Source organism: Otolemur garnettii, unplaced genomic scaffold (genome assembly GCF_000181295.1).
Source record: "Otolemur garnettii isolate 467f Iridium unplaced genomic scaffold, OtoGar3 scaffold00043, whole genome shotgun sequence".
Lineage (NCBI taxonomy): Eukaryota > Metazoa > Chordata > Mammalia > Primates > Galagidae > Otolemur > Otolemur garnettii.
The window spans coordinates 1,534,105-1,554,761 of NW_003852438.1; the positions used below are offsets into that span (position 1 = coordinate 1,534,105).

Below are 20,657 nucleotides of genomic sequence, written 5' to 3' on the forward strand. Positions count from 1 at the left end.
TAGGGCACACTTGAACCTATAAACTTCTGTGGCACATGTGAGTTATGTTAATTCAAAAAAATATTTTTTAAAAAAAATATATACTTACGGTACTTTGAACTTCTTTTGAAAATAATTTAATTAATGATCTTCAGAAGTTTCTGTGGCATATCTAAAATTCTGTCAAGGCACACTGGTTGAAAATCACTGATTTACCATAATTTTCAAGGTTCATCCACGTTGTAGCATGTAAAAGTATTTCATTCCTGTTTTGAGCTGAGTAATATTCTACTGCATGGCATATATAGTATCATGTTTTATTTATGCATTCATCAACTAATGAATATTTGGGTTTTTATTGTTTTGGGTTTTTTAAAATTTTGTTTCAGGCTAACATGAGGGTAGATATGATTAGGTTATACTGTTGCCTTTGTAAGGTAAAGTCCAAGTTGTAGTTGTGACCTTCACCCAGCAAGTATATGCCATTTACTGGTACACTGCATCTGATACGTGGGAACTGATGAATATTTGAGTAGTCTATACTTCTGTTTCTTGGGAATATTACTGCAATGAACACTTAACTACAGTTTTTGTGAGAATGCATTTTTTCCAGTTGCCTTAAATCTATACCTAGGAGTGGAACTGCAAGGTTAAAAGGTATACTTAATCTTTTTGAGAAAATGTTGTTTCATGGAAGTGGCTACAGCATTTTATATTCCCACCAAAAATGTATGAGGGTTCTAAATTTTCTACACCCTCACCAACACACATGCTATTCTCTGACTCTTTTAGACAGCAATTACTATATTATATGTTATATACTATATACTATGTTACTATATTTACTGTTTAAAAAAGACAGATAATATAATAATTACAGAGTAATGGAGTAATCCAATGGGTGTGAAGGGATGACTTCCTGTAGTTCTGATTTACATTTTCCTGAGGACTAAAAATGATAAGCATCTTTTCATATACTTGTGGCCATTTGCATATCTTCTTTGGAAAAATGTTCAGCTCTTTTCTCCATTTTAAAAATAGGTTATCTTTTTTATAAATAAAAATTTGAATTGGAAGAATTCTTTATATTTTCTAGATACTTGAAATATGTATCTTGTTACATGTTAATTTGAAATAAAATTTAAAAAAAACAAAACAATAAAAACCTAAACCATTACCAGATATGTAACTTGCACATATTTTCTCACATCCTGTGGTTTTCTTTTGACTTTCTTAATAGTGTTCTTCGAAGCACAAAATTTTTAAATTTAGTGAAGTCAGATTTAGCTATTTTTTTCTTTTGGTGTTCAAGATTTAATGTTTTACCTAAGAAACCATTGCCTAACCCAAGGTTATAAAAGTTTATACCTATGTTTCCTTATAAGAATTTCATAGTTTTAAATGTTTATATGTTGGATCAGTTTTGAATTAATTACTATATTTGGTATGACATAAGTATTCAAATTCATTTTTTTTAGTTCCAGATTAATATGAAGGTACCTACAATTAGGTTACATAGTTTGCTTTTGTAAGGTTAAAGTTCGGTTGTAATTGTATCCTTCACCCAGTGAGTGTGCCCTATCCCTGTGTAAGGAACTTACTCAACCCCTTCCTGTTTCCCCCTACTTGAATTTAATTGAGATTTTTCTCTCATCTGAGCATGTAGTTGTTAATTTACTAATTTCAAATTAGTTCTAAATACATGTGATACTGGTTTTTCCATTTTTGTGATATTTCACCTAGGAGAAGTTTCTCTAAATCCATCCAGATTGCTCCAAAATCATTCTTTTTCATGTGGTAATTAGTTGTCCCAGCATCATTTGTTGAAAAGACTACTTTTTCTCCATTCAGTTGTCCTGGAACCCCTGTTGAAGGTCAACTGACCACACATACATGGGTTTATTTATGGACTCCCTATTCTACTCCCTTTATCTATCTGTTCTTATGCCAGTACCACAGAGTGTTGATTTTGCAGCAAGTTCTTTAATACTACTGTTCTTTCTCAAGATTGTTTTGGCTATTATGGGTCTCCTACATTTTCATATTAAGTTTAAGATCTTCTTACAAATTTCTATTAAAAAGCCCACTATAGTTTTATAGAAATTTCATTGAACCTGTACATAAATTTGGGGACTACTGATATTTTACATTAAGTCTTCTATGAAAACGAGGTGTTTCTCCATTTATTTAGGTCTTTTTTTTTTTTTCGCCCTCAGTAGAGTGCCATGGCATCGCAGCTCACAGCAATCTGCAGCTCTTGGGCTTAGGCAATTCTTTTGCCTCAGCCTCCTGAGTAGCTGGGACTATAGACGCCCACTACAACGCCTGGCTATTTTTTGTTTCTGTTTGGCTGGGTCTGGGTTTGAACCCGCCACCCTTGGTATATAGGGCTGGCGCCCTACTCACTGAACCACAGGCGCCACTCTATTTAGATCATCTTTAATTTTTATCAACAAAGCCCTACAGTTTTTAGTATATATGTCTTATACTACTTTTGTTAAGTTTATTCCAAATTATTTTATTATTTATTGTACTACTATAAATGAAATTGTTTTCTTAATTTCATTTTTAGGCTGCTCATTGCTAGTATGTAAAAATGAAACTGGCTTTTGTATATTGATTTTATATCCTGCAACTTCACTGAACTCAGTAGTACTAATGCACAGTTTTCTTGTGTGTGTGTGAATTCCTTACGATTTTCTCTATATAAGACCATATCATCTACAAATAAAGTTTGTTTTATTTCTTCCTTTCCAAATAAGATACACTTTATATCTTTTTCTTGCCTAACTGTCTTGTCTAAATCATCCAATACATTACTCACCAGAAGTGACTAACATGGAAATTCTTGTCTTGTTCCTAATCTTAGGTGGAAACGTTAATAATTATAATGTTAATTGTGGGTTTTTCATGGATGGCTATTATTGGACTGAGAAAGTTTCCTTATATTCCTAGTTTGTTTGGTGTATTTACCATGACAGGGATTTTGTTAAATGCTTTTTCTATGTCTACTGTGATGACTGTATGGGTTTTGTCTTTATTCTATTAATATGGAGTATTATATTGATTAGTTTTCAAACATTGAAGCAACCTTGCATTCCTGGAATAAACTTCAGTTAGTCATGGCATATAATATAATCCTTTCTATATGTTTCTACATTCAATTTTCTTGTAGTTTATTAAGGAATTTTCTATCTATATTCATAAAAGAACATTGGTCTAGTTTCTTCTATTATATCTTTGGTATTAGGATAATATTGCTATTGTAGTTTCACATACTAGTAGAAAACCATTGAAAAAAATTTAAATTCTATCTATAATATCATAAAATAAAATTCTTAGTAATAAGTATAATAATAGGCATTAAGATCTTTATACTAAAAGCTACACAATACTACTGAAAGATATTAAAGAAGACACATTTAAGTGAAGAGAAAGTGTATGCTCATGGATTAGAAGGCTCAATATATTGGTGGGACCACACCTATGGTGCATCTTATAAGGGGGACCTGTGAAACTTACTAAATGTAGAATATAAATGTCTTAACATAATAACTAAGAAATGCCATGAAGGCTATGTTAACCAGTTTGATGAAAATATTTCAAATTGTATATAAAACCAGCACATTGTACCCCATGACTGTATTAATGTACACAGTAATGACTTAATTAAAAACAAAAAAAGGGGAAAAAAGAAGGCTCAATATTGATGAGATGACAGTTCTTCTCAAATTGACCCCTAGAATCAATATATTCTAAATCATAATCCCACCCAGCTGATTTCTTGGAAACCAGCAAGCTAATCCTAAAACTGATCGAAAATTTTATAGGAACTAGAATATTCAAACCAATATTATAAAGAAAGAATGAAAACGTAGGGCATATACTATTTGACCTGAAGATATACTATAAAGCTACAGAAATCAATGTAGTGTGGTACTGTCAAAAAGAGCCACAAAATCAATGAAACAGAACAGAGAGCTCAGAAATAGACATACGTTTATATGGTCATTTGATTTTTGAGTACAACATGAAGGAATTCCAATGGTAAAAGAAAAGTCTTCAAATAGTGCTGGAAGAATTAAATGTCCATTTAGATAATATTTTTAGAAACCTACTCTGACCTCAGACAATAAAAAAAAATCAATGTAGATCATAAATCTAAACACCAAAGCTAAAAGTGTTAAACTTTTCAAAGAAATCATAGAATTTTTTTTTCCCTTAGGGATAAGGTTGTTTTTTTTAAAAACAAGATATGGCAAAAAATAACAATGAAAAGAAAAACAAGTAGTGATAAATTAGACCTTGAAATTTAAAACTTCTGCTCCTCAAAAGACATTATTAAAAGAATGAATGAGCAAGGCACAGACCAAACAGGAATACTTGCAAAGCGTATCTGAGAAAATACTGGTCTATGTTCATTCTTAAACATTATATATTCTATATCTCAATAACAAAAATACAGACAACCCAATATATGAATGGAAAAATTATTTTAATAGACACATTACAAAGGAAATTAATGAATGACTGGAAGCATATGAAAATGGTTTCAACCTATTAGTCATCAAGGAAAATTCATGTTAGAGCATAATGAAAAATCACCACAAATCCACTAAATTGGCTATAATTAAGAAGTCTAACAGCATCAAATATGGTTGAAGATGCAGAACAATTGCTCAAACTCATGTTATTTGTGGGAATGTAAACAACTACTTCAGAAAAATTTTCTTCTAGAACTAAACCTACAACTACCTATGACCACAATTTTACTTCAGAAGTTGTCCTAAGAGAGATGAATACTTACACCCAGAAAAAAACACTTTCACAAGAGTGTTCACAGAAGCTCACTCATACTAGTCAGAACATTAGAGTTTAGACAAACAAATTGGTAAAATGAAACACCACTCAGCAAGAAAGTGACAAAAACTACCAATAAACTCAAGGACAGATTAGTCTTGAAAACATTATGGTATGCGAAAGGAGCCTGACACAAAAGAATATGCAGTGTGTTTCTATTTCAATAAAACTCCAGAATGAGAACTGATTTACTCTGGGTAGGGCAGGAATTTACTGGGAAGGAAACATTCTGGGGTAGCACAGATTTTGGTGGAACAGGTATATACATTTATCAGAACACCTATAATTCTGACACCTATAATATATATATCATAACACCTATATAATATATATATACACATATATAATATATATATCATAACACCTATAATATAAGTGTTATGTTTTATCATATGTAACTTTTATCTCCAAAAAAAGAATCATAAACAAAATTTGAATTCCAGTAATAATGGACATGTTGACGTTATTTAGGGAGAAATACAGTGATGTCTTCAGCTTACTTTGAAATGTGTCCAAAAATAAGATGGATTCATGGATGGAGGGATGGAGTGATGCACAGTGGTGGGTATATGAGTGTTCACTTTACATTTATTTCAACTTTTCTGCATGGTTAAACATTTTCAAAGTAAAAGGTTGAGAAAAATCTTTTAAAAAAGAGTCCTTCATAACAAAAACAAAAAGTCAAAATAAAAAAAAGGAGAAAGTAATCCCATCTTCTTAAGTCCCTTGATATGTTTCTTATGTAAATAAATTAAACCTAAGTTTCCTCACTTAAAATATAAACAATGTCTACTATACAAGATTATTAAAGGACTATGGTTGCTAATATATGTAAAGAAAATTCTTGGCAAAAATAAGCACAGAGTAAATGTTTTACCTACTATTTTTAGTAGTCATTCAGTGCCTATGGGCTATAAACTTACAAAAATAAAATTTAGAAAAAGGAGAGGATGATGTTTGTACACTTTGTTAAAAATTTTAAATTTTGTTGCAGGGATAAAATCAGATTCACTGTGATTTTTTTTTTTCTCTACACATGGATACCACTTATTAACATCCCTAAGTGAATGAGCTAGTAGAAAGGAAATATTATATTTTTTAAAAGACACATAAAGCATATTTTTAGAAACAGTATTTCCTTGACTTTCATTCCAGGAAAATGCTAACACACGGCATGGAGCATGTGGGGCCCAGAAAAACAAGCCTGCCAGATGCCACAGTAATAAATAGAGCGGGGCCTTGGAGACCAGGCACAGAAAGAGAGTGTGGAGTACTACATCTCCAACGCCCTTCCCATCTGGTTTTTAGCCCACTGAAGTTATGGGATTTTTGGAAACTCACCTTTGTAGGCTACCTTTCATTAATTTTCTTGTTTATTTGTTCAGCAATCATTTAAATCACGCCTAATATGAGCCAAGTTCTACAAGCTAGTAGAATTTTTTTACACAGGTTATGTCTTATCTGCTAAGGAGAGCATAAGAAAAATTAGGCTTTTATAAATTATATTTTTTATGGGGCTTCTATTACCATTTTTATGAACAGATATTTTCAAGGCAAGTAGAACTTCTTAACATGATGTCTATTACTTTCAATTTAGTTATGTTTGTGATGAGAAAATTGAGCTCCCAAATGTTGAAATTTAATTGTTTCATTCCTGCCATCCTTTGGCTTGTGTAATGTATAGACTTGTGATAAGTCTAAGAAACTGTAATTCATAGATTTTTCATTTTGAATTTTAAAACAACAAAATTCTTTACTTTATTGCATTTTTAAGAGTAGTCAAGAACAGGAGTGAGAAGTGGGGAAAGAGGAGAATAAGAAGTTCAATCTGTAAGTCACTGTGAACAGTCAAGTGAGATAAGTCACTACCTTCAGACTAGCCCCAAAACGTCTTTTGAATTAAATGGAAAGTACATTCCAGCCTCTTAGTTCATCTTGGCGGGGTGGGGGGAATTATACATTCTCTGTTAAAATTTAGGGTGGAATGTCTAACAGTGATGGCATTGTTCAGCAAACAAGTCTTTGTATGTGTGAAAAAATTAAAGTGAATGGAAATGACCTCAGAAATTTTATCTGGAAAATTTTTGCCTACAGTATTTATTCAAGTGTTGTTCAGATTTTAGGAAAGAATCTTTAAAAATCTTTTTTAAAATAAAAATATGTAGTTCCCTTGTGTCTGTTTAAAAAGAAACTTCCTCCTTCCTCCAGCCATACACACACAAATTCTGTGCTGTCTATAGAAGCTAAAGATAAAATTAAAGAAACACCGGCTGCACGCCTAATTCTGGGATACCAGGGGAGAGAAAGCTGGCCAGCAAGCACCCTTCTTAGTCCTTATCTCTTCCTCCCTTATCTCTCCCATGCTAAGAATGCCGGGATGTCTGCACTCTCTAACCTCTCTCTCTGAGTGGGGATATTGTGTAAATCAGGGGCCCTGCACGCTAATGTCTTACTGCTCTTCTCCTTCAGGGGGACCTTACTGTTAAAAAGAAATAAAATTCTATATGTAAATGGAAACAGTCACGTGGAAATCAACTTTTCGGGTTATAACAATACACCTGTAATCTTAAAACTTTCTTTGAATTTAAATCACAATACATTTGTCAAAGAAGTATATTAGGAGATCTATATTTCAATTAAGTTGAACACTGACTTCAAGCTTTCTAAATTAATACAAGTTACTAAGGATAGGGAAAGGCCAAACTTCTATAATTCTTCCCAGTATGTATCATCCTAGAGTAAAACTATTGTTGGAAATTAGGGATTCATGAAATAGGATAGAGAATGCTTTTGTTGTTATTGAGATGTTCAGCAGCCAGGAGCTTGTACTATGGTATTTACTTAAGAGTATACAACTAACTGCCCTTGAAATGAAACATCACATAATCCTAACAAGTTCCTCTAATTAGGGAGGCTTCCCTATATTAATTGTGTCTCTTACACAGGCATCCTTGAGACTCTTTGTCCTTAATTATTTATGTCTATGTCTCAAGTATTAAGAGCACACTTGAAATTTAAGATTTTTCTAAGTTCCTAGCACTTATCAGCTTTTTCCCCTCTAAACCTATTAATCTCATTTTGTCTTTTCATTACTTTGAAGAATGATAATGAATTGCTTGTCTTTAAATTTTGCATAGCTCTTTCTGTATTAAAGAATTCAAATTTAGGTTTCAATCTATACTCAGTGAAGTTGCTGATCCTCTAACTGGAATTAAGAACCACATTTATTTATTTCCATTCTTCTCTATTCCATTTCAATTTTTAATGGAACTTTCTTACATAATATTTAAAAAATTTATAATACATCATGAACAATTTGGCTTCTACCAAGCCATCAGTGGTCTAATTATTATTTCCTGAAAAATATCATATGGACCTTGACATAAAAAGAAAAGGCCAGGCATGATGGTTCACACCTATAATCCTAGAACTTTGGGAGGCCAAGGTAGGAGGACAGCTTGAGATCAGGAGTTGGTGACCAGCTTGAGCAACATATCCAGACACTGTCTCTACAAAAAATAAAAATAAAAAATTCACTGGGCATGGTGGTGTGCACTCGTAGTCCCAGCTACTCAGCAGATTGAGGAAAGAGGGTTCCTTGAGCCCAGGAGTTTGAGGTTGCAGCAACCTATGATGCTGCCACTGCACTGCAGCTGGGGTGACAGAGCAAGACCCTGTGAAAGGAAGAAGGGAAGAAAGAAGGAAAGAAGGAGGGGATGGAGGGAGGGAAGGAGTATAAAAGAAGAGAGGGAGGACAGAGGGAAGGAGGGAGGGAGGGAGTGATTGCATCAGGATCAGGCCTATTACTAGACATGTTTTCTCACATTCCCCTGCAGCTTGATCTTGGCATTGAAATCTGGTGGCTACATTCCAGCTCCTGAGAGAAGAAAGGGAGAAGGCGGCAAGGAAGGCTGTAGATCTGCTAGTAATTTGAGCTAAGCCCCCATGTGATAACTTGGAGACAGACAGATTGACAGAGCAGTGATTTGATTTTCCAAAGTAGAATCTGCCTCAAATCAAGAGTCTATAAGTTGTTGTAATTCCACCACATTTATTAAGAAATGTGCCATATGAGATCTCAAGACCATCAGATCTATCATTATGATGGATTTTGATAAATATAATTTAAGTTTAATATTAAGAAAATAGCACTAATAATCTTATATTGAAAATACCATTACCACCACAGAACCAATTCTGATTAAAAACATTAGTGAGCTAAGATTGAAAAGTTACCCTGCTGATTCCACAGGTCTGTAACAGCCTAAAGCACACAGTGACGGCCAGAGGGGCAGTGATAGGGAATGTGTGCCAACATTTCTGACGGAAATTCTATTTTCTGAGGACTTATATTCAGTTACAAAAGTCTGCTGAAAACTAAAATTGGCACAAATCTTAGCTTAGTAGAATTCCACCATATACAACAAAAATGAAGATTAAGGAAAGGGAAACCCTACAAAGTTGAACTTTTAGAAAAAACCAGAGCACTAGGAAGACCAAAGGAAGTTCTCAACACTTATTAATTAAGCCTTTTATATAGAAAATTATATTTGGAAAGTAGTATGATCATTTACAGTCTAATAAGCTCCAGTGTCTGGAAGGGAATAAATAATTTAAAAGAGCAATGACTGAACCCAAGAAAGGCTATTATCAGTTCTAGAAATAATTGCTTTTACTCTTGAATGTTTTATGCTAGGTTTTTTTTTTTTTTTTTTTTAGTAGTGGCAACTGGCTGAGCCCATGATCATACACAAAAATATAACTGACCCTCCAAAAAGCTTTAATCTGTTAGAATAACAAAATAAGAACAAAATTTGAGAAAAGTGTAAACACTGTTAAAATTTTAACATAGAGAATACTTCTTTTTAAAGCCCTAAATAAGCTAGGAATCCTAAACACAGACTTTAATTTTAATATTTCATAAAAATTGATACTGTCAGTTAACTCTGATCTTTCCTTTGTTTACAGACCTGCTTTCATTTATATGAGGTCTAAGTGTTGAAGTGATACTCTGCAGTAGATAAAAGATGATTAATAAAAAATTTTAACATAACTCCAAGTCAAATGACCATGACCTCTGCAAATATTTATTACTACGAACTGTACAAATATTGATTACTTGGTTTATTCAAAAAAGATTTACTTAGAACATACTAGGCAAAATGTTCCATAAAACAACCCTAAAATCTACCAAAAATGCAACTACATACTCACTTAATAATTTTTGATAGCTCTCATTTTTGTGAAAGTACCAAACACTAAACCAACCACTTAAGTTGAGATAGATCTGAAATCCTTAACAAAACTTTTTAAAGAATCATGCACATTTTTCTAACATTCTCATGAAACAAAAAGACAAAAGGGAATTTTTTTCTTGGTCTAATGGAAGAGAAAAGGTTCTCTAAAACAAGGTGACCTTCAAGATAATGGAGTGTAAAGAACGTGCAAATTTACTTCAAAAACTGTGCCTCTCATGGACACCAACGGAGTCTCAGAAGCTGAGGGCAGGAAATAACCCCTTCTTTCTTCTTTCACTCTCTCTAGTTTGTCTTTGCTCTATTTTTTTCTTTTTCTTTTCTTTCTTTTTTTTTTTTTTAAGTCAGTTCTTACTCTTCAGACACAACTATACTTGATTGAGATGGAATTGGTAAAGCCACATTAGAAAACTGCACGTGGGACAATCAATAGAAAAGCACAGAGGCACCTCTAACTGAAACAACAAAACAGAACGAAAACTATGTTGACAAGAAGGAAAGAGAAGCAGAATGTAATTTCCCAAGTACCTACTCTGTGACGGGGCTGGGGTGGGGGTGGAGGGTAGGGAAGGATGCAGAGTATTGCATAGTGAACACCTACATCTGACAGGAAAGATGAGATGGGTGCAAGCAGATGACTGTCTGGAAAAGTCAAAAGACGGAGACATGTTCTATCATTAGAAGGTGGACATACTTCATTTGTGGAAACCTATACAACAAATAACTATGATGAATGAATCCAATTTATTATTAACAGACATAATTCTAAAAAAAAAAAATTAGTGTTGGCTCAGCGCCTGCAGCTCAAGTGGCTAAGGTGCCAGCCACATACACCTAAGGTAGCAGGTGCGAATCCAGCCTAGACCCGCCAAATAACAAGGACAGCTACAATCAAAACATAGCCAGACGTTGTGGCGGGCATCTGTGGTCCCAGCTACTTGGGAGGCTGAGGCAGGAGACTTGCTTGAGCCCAGGAGTTGGAGGTTGCTGTGAGCTGTGAAGCCACAGCACTCTACCCAGGGGGATAGCTTGAGGCTCCGTCTCAAAAAAAAAAAAAAAATTAGTGTTGAGAAAAGAAAAACAATATTAAAGACATATATTTATATTCAGTACAATTCTATTTAGACAAACTTAAATACACTACTTGTGAGTTATACTTTCTCTTCCTTATGAGACATCTGTGTAATTTTTAAGTCACACAGTTAATGGATGACACATTTCATTGCTTCTACAAATGTATAATTAGAGTCTGAATTTTGGAATAATAATTTGCACACTTATAAGTGTTGATTAGCTGTGCAAGACCACAATTAATGTTTTATTTTTTAGCTCCTCACAAACACTTCCTCTTCTTTCAAATTTGCCAATAAACATTTTCTAACATAATTCCCAAAAAGCTCATTCGTTGGGTACTGGGAGATGCCAGTAGGAAGGAAACCTACGAACATTTTATTAATTTTGGATCATGAGTAATTCTCAGAATTAATGGCAAGAAGCCAGTGAGGTTTTTCTTAAAAAAAAATCATAGTGGAAAATAAGCCTGAAACATTTCACTAGTGAGGCAAGAGTCACTTGAGATTAAATATGAGGGGCAGAAATAAATCACAGACACAAGTGCTATTACACAGCATGTGTTTTTCACAAAAAAATAGACTCTATGCATGAAGATTAGATATATATCCAACAATAAGAGGGCATATTGATCTATAATTTTCAATATTACATCCTTGTGTTTTTTATTATACACTATTTTTCAACTAGTAGAGGAACGTGTTCTCATAAAGCTAATATTTATTCTTCCATGTTTATAGAGCTAGTGGTGCATTTCAGGAAATGAGAAATTCTGAGAAGCCAAATATAACTTGATGTCCTATGCACAAAAAAAGACAAGACAGGAAAATCCCCATGTTTTAAAAACCTGACTCAGGAACTTAGTCATAAAGCTTTAAATAATTAAATAACACAAGATACCAGAAGTCTTTTGATATTATATTTTCTATCCCCATAAATGTAGCCTTTTTATGGATGATACATCACATCGTCTAGGATTTCCCATTTTGCTAGAAAGCAAAGAAAGTTTCTTTTAGTCCAGTTCTCATTTTCTACTCTCTACTTACTTTGTGTATCTTGTGGAAGCTAAGGCGGGTGTTAAGTATAATCCCACTATAAAAAACTGAAAAGAACCATACACAGAAATGTGTCTTTAATTCCTGAATTCATAGCATTTTGCTATTAAGTAACCCATACAGTCAGGAATTCAAAGATTTCTTACTTTACAACCAAAGAAAATAGTAGTGCCTGAAAACTTGGTTTTCCATGGGATGTTGTACCCATATTATGGTTAGTCTCCAGACTTTTGGAGCCTTACTTAACAAAGCTTTGTGGGGAGAAACTTCTCAAAGGTCAGTTGTTTCTATGTCTTCTCCTATTAATTTGTAACTTTACTTGAGCCCTTGGAAGAATCAGCTAGAGATAAGTTGTCATTTCCTCACATCCTACATGCATGAAGAATGAACTGGGGGCCTGCAATAGACAAGTGAGGGAGAAGGCACAAATGCAGGTGGAGGGTACCAGTGGCATGAGATGGAGGATATCAGACCCAAGGGAGAGAAAGGTGAAGCCGGGAGCAAGGGCTCCCTGGGCTACCAATAAACTGATCTTTAAATTTCTAAAGGTGACAGTGGCCTAGAGCAAAGAGTAAAACTAGGGTGCTCAATGCAAAGCAAGTTAAAAAAAATAATGCTTCATTACTTACCTTTATCTCAGTTTTCCTCCGGAGTTCACATTTTCTACCCCTTTCACTTAGTACCTGACCTGCCACGATTATAACCTCGGCCCTGTCACCTCTCCGGAGGCCCTGTTGCTTCCTTCTATCGCCAGAACTGTTCTTACCCTGCCATTTTCTTACTCCTGTTTGCTGTTATAATAGCAACTTTCCCTTATCCAAGTTCCTGTATCAAGTGAAAATGATGTCCTTTAAACACCAGACCAGAATTTCTAGTTCTTCCAAAAAGTATATCTGTCCATAAACGCATGTTAGTATATTTCTAGACAGCTTACAAATAAATGTAGCACAGTGAAGTATGATAGAGTGGAAGGAGAATGGTACCCAGGTTATGGACAGGAGGCTGGGCTGGATGCACCCCGTACTTGACTCTGCCAGTTTGGCATGGTCAACTGTTAAGTAAGGAGTCTGAGGTCTACGCAGCCACAGACTTTCCCTGTAGGGACATGGGAAGGAAGGTTTGAATCCGTTGCCATAATGGCTAGAGACTGGTGGTGCTGTTGGCCTCTGGTTCCCCTCAGAACTCAGATTACTATATATTTTAATGTACATGGGATAATCTTGCACCAGGAAGAACTATCCTACTTAAAATGTCAATGACCCCCAATTGAGAAATAGCAATAGATTATTTTTAAAGCTTCTTGAACCTGTCTGGACTCCTAAGTGAGATGTAGGGAACTTAAGAGACTCAGAAAAAAATTGCAAGTCTAAGTAACATTTTTGATTATACAATTTTATAGGAAAAAATTTTAAAATGGGCTTAATCTTCCCCACAGGAAAGGGATGATGTCAGAACTGAGAATATGATGATATAGGTGGACTCTAACCAATAAATTTTCTCTTTTCATAAAAAGAAGACAAGGCAGCAAAGGAGGGGCAAGAATTTGCAATAGGCTTGCAGTTAGAGTAAGAGAGAGAGAGAGATGCATATGTGGTGAGGTGGGCAAATAACACACAGTCTGATTTCCATCAGGGGAAAAAGCAAACTAGAGAATTTCAAGAACCGGGGCAACGTGTAGAAAGGAGGCAGCAGTCCCCGGAAGCCTTCCTGCAATGGTCAGCACACAGCCATCAATGCAGAAAAAGCATTTGGCAAAAGGGAGAAGGTAGAATGATAGTTTCTGCAAGCTGAAGGGAAGAGAAATGGGGAGCTGCTTTTCAAGAGGTACAAAATTTAAGTCTTGAAAGATGAAAAAGTAACTATTTGCTGTACAACAATGTGCACATGGTGAAAGGGTAGATTTTGTTTTGGACTTTTTTAAATCACCATTTTAAATAAAGCAAAGGGGAAAAAAAGGAAATTGGATCCCAGGATATAAACAGATTGTTACTGATTTCAGACAATTTACATGGAATCTTGCTTAGAGATTAAGGAAGAGCATATGAGTAACTTCTCAAGTCCTTTTCAGCACTTCTGTTTCTATGGATACAGTTATTAGGTTCCAACACACTGTGACATCCCACCAAACTGACAGAGTGGAAAGTTGAGGGTGGAAACACAAATTCCATCTGCCCTGCCCCCAGCCTGTGCCCCTGCCTCACGCTTTAGTGTGGGCTAATCGTGAGGCCTAACAACAAAGGGTATGCTGGGGAAACTGGATTCCAGCCCAGCACTACAGTAACATCTACTTTCTCAGGAGATATAAAAAAAAAGTAAAACTGCGGTAAAGGGCTATTAAGGGAGAAAACATTTGTCACCGTGGACAGAATAAAAGTACCACCAAATGAAACAAATGCCTGTAGGAAAAGATGTGTCATGCTAGAAAGTGCTGTGTTCCTTCTCCTGTGCTCTTCTTCATTTAGTTTTCATCCACTTAGAGCACCAAGCCTTACCCTGCACCCTGTTTCTTCTCCCAGCTATGAAAGATGTGTGGACGGAATTTAGCCTTGGAGGTCTTTGTGAGAAAGTACCTTCAGAATGAAAGTGTTTTACTTGGTACTATCTCAACAACAAACATGTATTTCCAAAACAAAATGCTTGCTCTGCTAGTGAGCTTTCTCCTTAAGTAAGCAACAAGACTGTTAGTAATTTTTTAAACTTTTAACATACAACACGATCCCAAATAAACCCTATCCTATCATTTACAAATCATAAGGTGAGTGCCTCCTGGTAGAACTAAATAAAAACATGCTGGCCACTCAGTTTTACAATTTGAAAACTGTCTTAATGATAATACTAGTCAATATTGACAAATGCAGTTTTGATTTTCAATGTTTTATAATAAATTTATTTGTCAATTCTTAAATAACTGAATGTGTTAATGAAATATGATATACTTATATATATAGACAGAGAGAGACTTGATAAATTTACTGAATCTCTTCAGTTAGAATATATCAACACAGACATAAAATTTGTTTTAAGCCAATGCGGTATATATTTTATTTCTAATGTCCTTGTTACATCCCACAGAGTATCTACCAGTAAGTATGAAAAGAAAAAGAAATTTATTTTCATTTATGTCTGTCTGTCTATCTGAAAGGACAGCATTGCTAATAAACTATCAGAGAAAAATAAACTAACAGAAAGAAAAGGGGAGAAAACTAACAGCACATAATTGCCCCTTAGAAGGACAAGATTACAATGCAACAGCCTCAGATTTATGTTTTTACAGCATTTAAAAGGAACTGAGCAGACAGAAAGAGTATGACCCTTCCCCAAAACACATCTGTCAGAACCACATTCCAGAGAAAATGATAAGCTGGCCTCAAGGAGAAGAAATAAAAAGGAAAAACAAGTGTAGCAGCTTCACAGCTGTTCCAGCTATCAGTCTGAAACAAGGAACTTTTTTACTCTTTATAAAACCCAAAAAGCCCAAGTCACTTGTCCTTTGGGCTGGCACATTTCTTTTTCTCAGGTGTCACGCCCTTTTCCAACTCTCTCTCTCAGGGAAGGTAAAATAAACTTTTCATTTCTTTCCATCTTAATATTTGTGTTGAAAATTCCTTATCAGCCCACTGTGAGTTTCCATCCTAACACTATCATTCAATGAAATTAGAAGTTTGTAATATGTGCAAAATCTACTTCCAGAGTTCTAACTGAAAAAGAGTGTGACTATTAACCATTTAAAAATATCCCTCAAAATTAATATCTTCAGTAAACAAAAAGGAAAAATTAACACAAACCTTGAAACTGCCGGCAGCTCAGAAGATAAATGTGTTCTTCAGGTACTTGATGGGAATAATGTTTTCATAAAAGTCTTTTAAACAGAATCGGTTCACAAATGAAATCCCAAAAAACACAGTGTGGTTCTGACATACCAGAGGCTTCTGGAAAAAAAGAAAAGCACACCATCAGGAAATATCCAGCACCATTACTGCCTGGCCCAGCCATTGTGGTCAGAAAGTGCTGTATTAGCTAAGGTGACCAGACAAAGCGGGACAGTCCCAATTTTTAACAATTTGTCCCACATCCCGCAGCATTTTTTAAAAGTCCCCATTTTTGGAAAGAATGCATGACAATATAACTCCATTTGGGAATGAAGAGGTTAATGTAACTTCATTTGGAAATGAAAAGGCTAACATAAACTCCCTACTCCCCTCCTAGGCAAGGTGGCCTAGGTGGACCTGCACTCCTTTGAGCCACAGGCACTGCCTTATATATAATTTTTTTTAATGTATTATATTTATAAATTGTACTTATGTTTAAATTAAAAATATATAGATTACAACACTATTTTTGCATTCTATGAAAATTTTTGTTGCTCCACATAGACCAAATTTTTAATTAAGAAACCACCACCACCACCACCCCCCATCAATAGTGTCCTGCTTTACCAATGTTAAAATCTGGTCACCTTAGTATTAGCATTTGCCACTATTATTAGCAGGATGCTATTAATTTTATGATCTAAATCTTCTTATTCATAAATGTCGGGGGGGGGGACAGTAACATTTCAGCACTGTATTAAGAAATGCTTAAGGTCAGGAATATTTTATAACTTAGTGAACTTCTGCTTTTCTTCTTTTCTGACCAGGTGAGAATTGAACTGTGGGCAGGATATGAACACAAAAGGCAGCAAGACTCCTTACTGAGTGCCTACAAGGAGCAAGGGACTTTGAAAACATGGGATATTTAATCTGAACAGCCCTGTAATTGGAAAGTACTAACTCCATTCTACAGATGGGAAAGCACATGCACAGATCACCAATCTCAGACTTAGAACCTGCATCTATTAAAGCCTAAAGGCCTCCAGGCAGGTACTTTCCCTGGTTTCACTTGAAGTAACAGAAAAACATCTCACAAACAAGAGAACTGATAACACTGAAATACACCAAATTAATTCAAATATTACTAAATTAAGAAACTGTCTTTCCTAATTTGCTTTAGCTTTATATTAAATTGCCTCACTTAGGCCCACAAAAATGAAGCTGTAAGCAGTGCATTTTTCTCCCATCTTCCTTTTGCAAAGAGGGAGAACTTGTTGGAAACCATGAAGCTCCCCTGTGTCATGGTCACTTTTGTGTGCAATGCTACTGCAGGCTGGAGATGCAATCTTCTCATCTTCCTCTGGCCCCTCATATGACCTAGAGTTCCTCTGGTGTCCTGATCCAAATTTAGTTTTCCTGAGACAATTAGGAACCAAGCCCACAGCCTCTATGGCTCTGGGTAATGATACTGTATCTCTTTGCAGGTACATCCATCTTAATGGCGGAGGGTGACTGAGCAAGGCTCAGAGTTCTCTCATTTTTAGTCAATTTTCTATGTGATCCTGATGGTCCAGGTACCAACACAGAGAACTCCTCAGCACTTATGTTGTGTTTCTAGGTCACTGTCCACTAACTAAGCACATCAACATTCCCCTCAAAATGCCACCTTTTAACACTGTAGGCTTTCATCTGAGTCATGGAACTTTTAGCTCATGGCTACACTATACATGGGAAGTGCCTCTGAAAGGCTAGAAAATGATGGAGCCAGGAAGGTCAGGCATAACTTTTAAAATTTTTATTACATTTTTAACTTAAAATACTTTTTTTAATTTTATTTTTGGCAATAGAAGCTTAAGTCATGAATAAATAAAAAGGAAAATGATTAATGGTATATTCCAGTTCTATAGAACCAAATACACAGGATTATTACATGGAGAAAAACAGAGACAGTTTATCTTCATAAAAAAGGAGGGTTTGACAAAAAATGAAGAAGGATATTTGGACCACAGAATCAAACCTAAGTGACAGGTATGGAAAATAAATAGAAACTCTTCTTAAATCCTCATGTGCTAGCATTCTGTTTTCTTCATATTCACTCAAAAATAAATTTTCAGGTTAAATGCCTAAGCTAGCAGGCCATTTCGTCATCAAACTCCAATGACAACTGTTAAGCATTCACTCAGCCACTATTTATTGGATACTTATGAGTTAATCAATAAGTTGGAAAATTCCAGTAACACTGAAATAAGCATGATAGTGTTTTATAGTCAAGCATCTTACTGTCCTGTACTGGAATAGAACTGGGATGTCAAAAACTGTAAGGTGATCCCAGGAAGTGTTTTCAGGAATCAGCTTTAGAACCAGACTGTCTGGGGGTGTCCCTGCTTCATTACTTAGCGGCTGTATGGCTTTGAGCAAGGTACTCTATAACAACAGCTTCCTCATCTGCACAAAGTATTTCCCTCAAGGCTTGTTCTGAAGATTAAGACAACCCATATAAAGTATGTCATGCATTAAATGGCAAGAATGTCAGGAAACACACTATCTTTGTATAACACCATGGGTATTGTCAGTGAGGGGAAAAGTGCTCAGAAGCTTCAGAGGAGTTAGATGTCCACTCTCTTAAGGATAAAGGGCATCAAAAAGACTTTAGTGAGGAAGGCAGCATTTAAGTTCAACTATGTGTATAACTAAACACACACACGTGATTAGTTAGACTTTTACAGAAATCCTCTGATATAACTGAAAAGCCAGAAAATGAGGAACTTTGGGAAATAATAGGTCCATAAAATTAGACATTTTTTCCAGGGTTTGGTGTGAAAGCAGATACCTAACATAACAAGAGCCAAGAAAGAAATGATACAAAGAAGAAAATTCATGTATTGCTACCAAGAAAAGTACATGATCCCACAGGGTCCTGCTCTGTTCAACTCCAATCCAAAATGACACCATGGCTTTTAATGGAACTTGGCAAGTTCTAGACAGGCCAATTTTAAACTTAGCCTGAAATCTAAATCGCAGGACTTAACACTCAAATCTCTATGCAACCTTTCCTGGATATTGTTGACCATATGCCCTTTTACGCTGGGCCGTATAATGGGAAGATGTACTGTATTTTTTGGTGGCTATGATTCTCTAGAAGCAATGAAAACAAACATTGTTTGATTTAGTATCATTCATTTGGAAATGCTGTCTTATCATATTAATGAACATTCCTATTTCCCCCATATTCTGGACTTTATTAACTTAAAAGAAAGTGGCAGAAATACCATCATTTATGGATTTAATGTACAGTCCCTCTAAATAAATTCCTTTTAAATCAAAGCCCCACTGAGCCATGCTACTTTGTCTTTGCCAGACCCATATGATATTGAATTACATGGAGTAGCTAGAAAGACACAGTGGCTTGAATTCTCCCACATCCCTCTTGCCTCCCAGCCCTGAGTGGTCTGCTTAAGGAAAAGTCTACAGTTTGAACATGTCCCCTCTAAAATGTAGGTGTTGCCAATATGCTCGTACTAAAAGGTGGAGTCTTTAAGAGATGATTATGCCATAGTGGCTCCTCCCTCACAAATGCGATTCAGGCCATTATAAAATGGCCCTTCTGCCTTCTACCTTCACAGCATTGCTCCCCTCCAGAAAAGCCATATTGGAAGCAGAGAGTAGACCACCAGAAAACTGATACTACTTATGCCCTAACCTCCAGAACTGGGAGAAAATAATGTATAGATTACCCAATCTACAGAATTTTGTTGTAGCAGCACTAAACATAGACAGAAATTGGTACCAGAAGAATGGGGTGATGCTGTTACAAATACCTAAACATGTGGAAGTAGATTTGGAGCTGGGTAATGTGTAGAGCATGGAATGGATCTGAAGGGAATGTTGGGAAAAGTCGGTACCACATGAACAGAGCATTAAGCACAATTCTGGTGAGAGCCCAAAGAAGGTGGAAAGCTGGAGAGAAATCCTGATCCTTCTTATAGATTACTTAAGTGGTTGTGAACAAAATGCTGGTAAAAACATAAATAGTGAAGACTATGTTCTACTGAGGTCTCAGATGGAAATGAGGACCAAAGTATTGGAAGTGGGAAGAAAGGCCATCTTTGTTGTGAGGTAGCAAAGTATCTGGCTGGCTGAATTATGTTCTGTCCTAGGACTTTGTGGAAGGCAGAAGTTAAGAGCAATGAAGTAGAATATCTGGAATAAGTCTCTAAGCAGCAGAACTTCTGGGTGCTATAGGGGTTAACTGTAAGAGAGAATGTGAGATGGGAAATGATTAGAAGATGAAGTTTGTAATTAAAGGAGAAGCAGAATATATGAAGATCTAGAAAATTCTCAGCCTGGTCAAGTAGTGATTTTTTTTTAAGTGTGTTTATAAAAGGAAACCAAGGGAATGGTCAAATGACTGTTTGATCAGTACATGAGTATGGCTAGAAGGAAGCCAGGTGCTTTTCATCAGGAGGGTGGGAGAACGACCCAGAAGGCACTTCAGAGACCTGTGAGGCTCTCCCTCCATCAGTTCCAGCGTTCCAGGGCCTTCAGTGCAGAACGGTTTCAGGAGAGGGGCCCAGAGCATCCATAAGACCTTGGGGCTCACCACCCAGGGCTGCTTCAAGTCTCTGCTA

At 35.6% G+C, this 20,657-nt stretch overlaps 1 protein-coding gene across 1 annotated transcript in view; it reads right to left on the reverse strand.

Annotated features, from left to right (window-relative positions):
• The window catches only part of ENOX1 (ecto-NOX disulfide-thiol exchanger 1), a 272,529-nt gene extending 256,380 nt beyond the window's left edge, over positions 1 to 16,149 (reverse strand). Inside the window, exon 1 of the mRNA XM_012805530.2 lies at positions 16,006 to 16,149. The gene's annotated coding sequence lies outside the window, so the exon portion shown is untranslated. The remainder of the gene's footprint in view (positions 1 to 16,005) is intronic.
• Between the last annotated feature and the right edge of the window lie 4,508 nt (positions 16,150 to 20,657).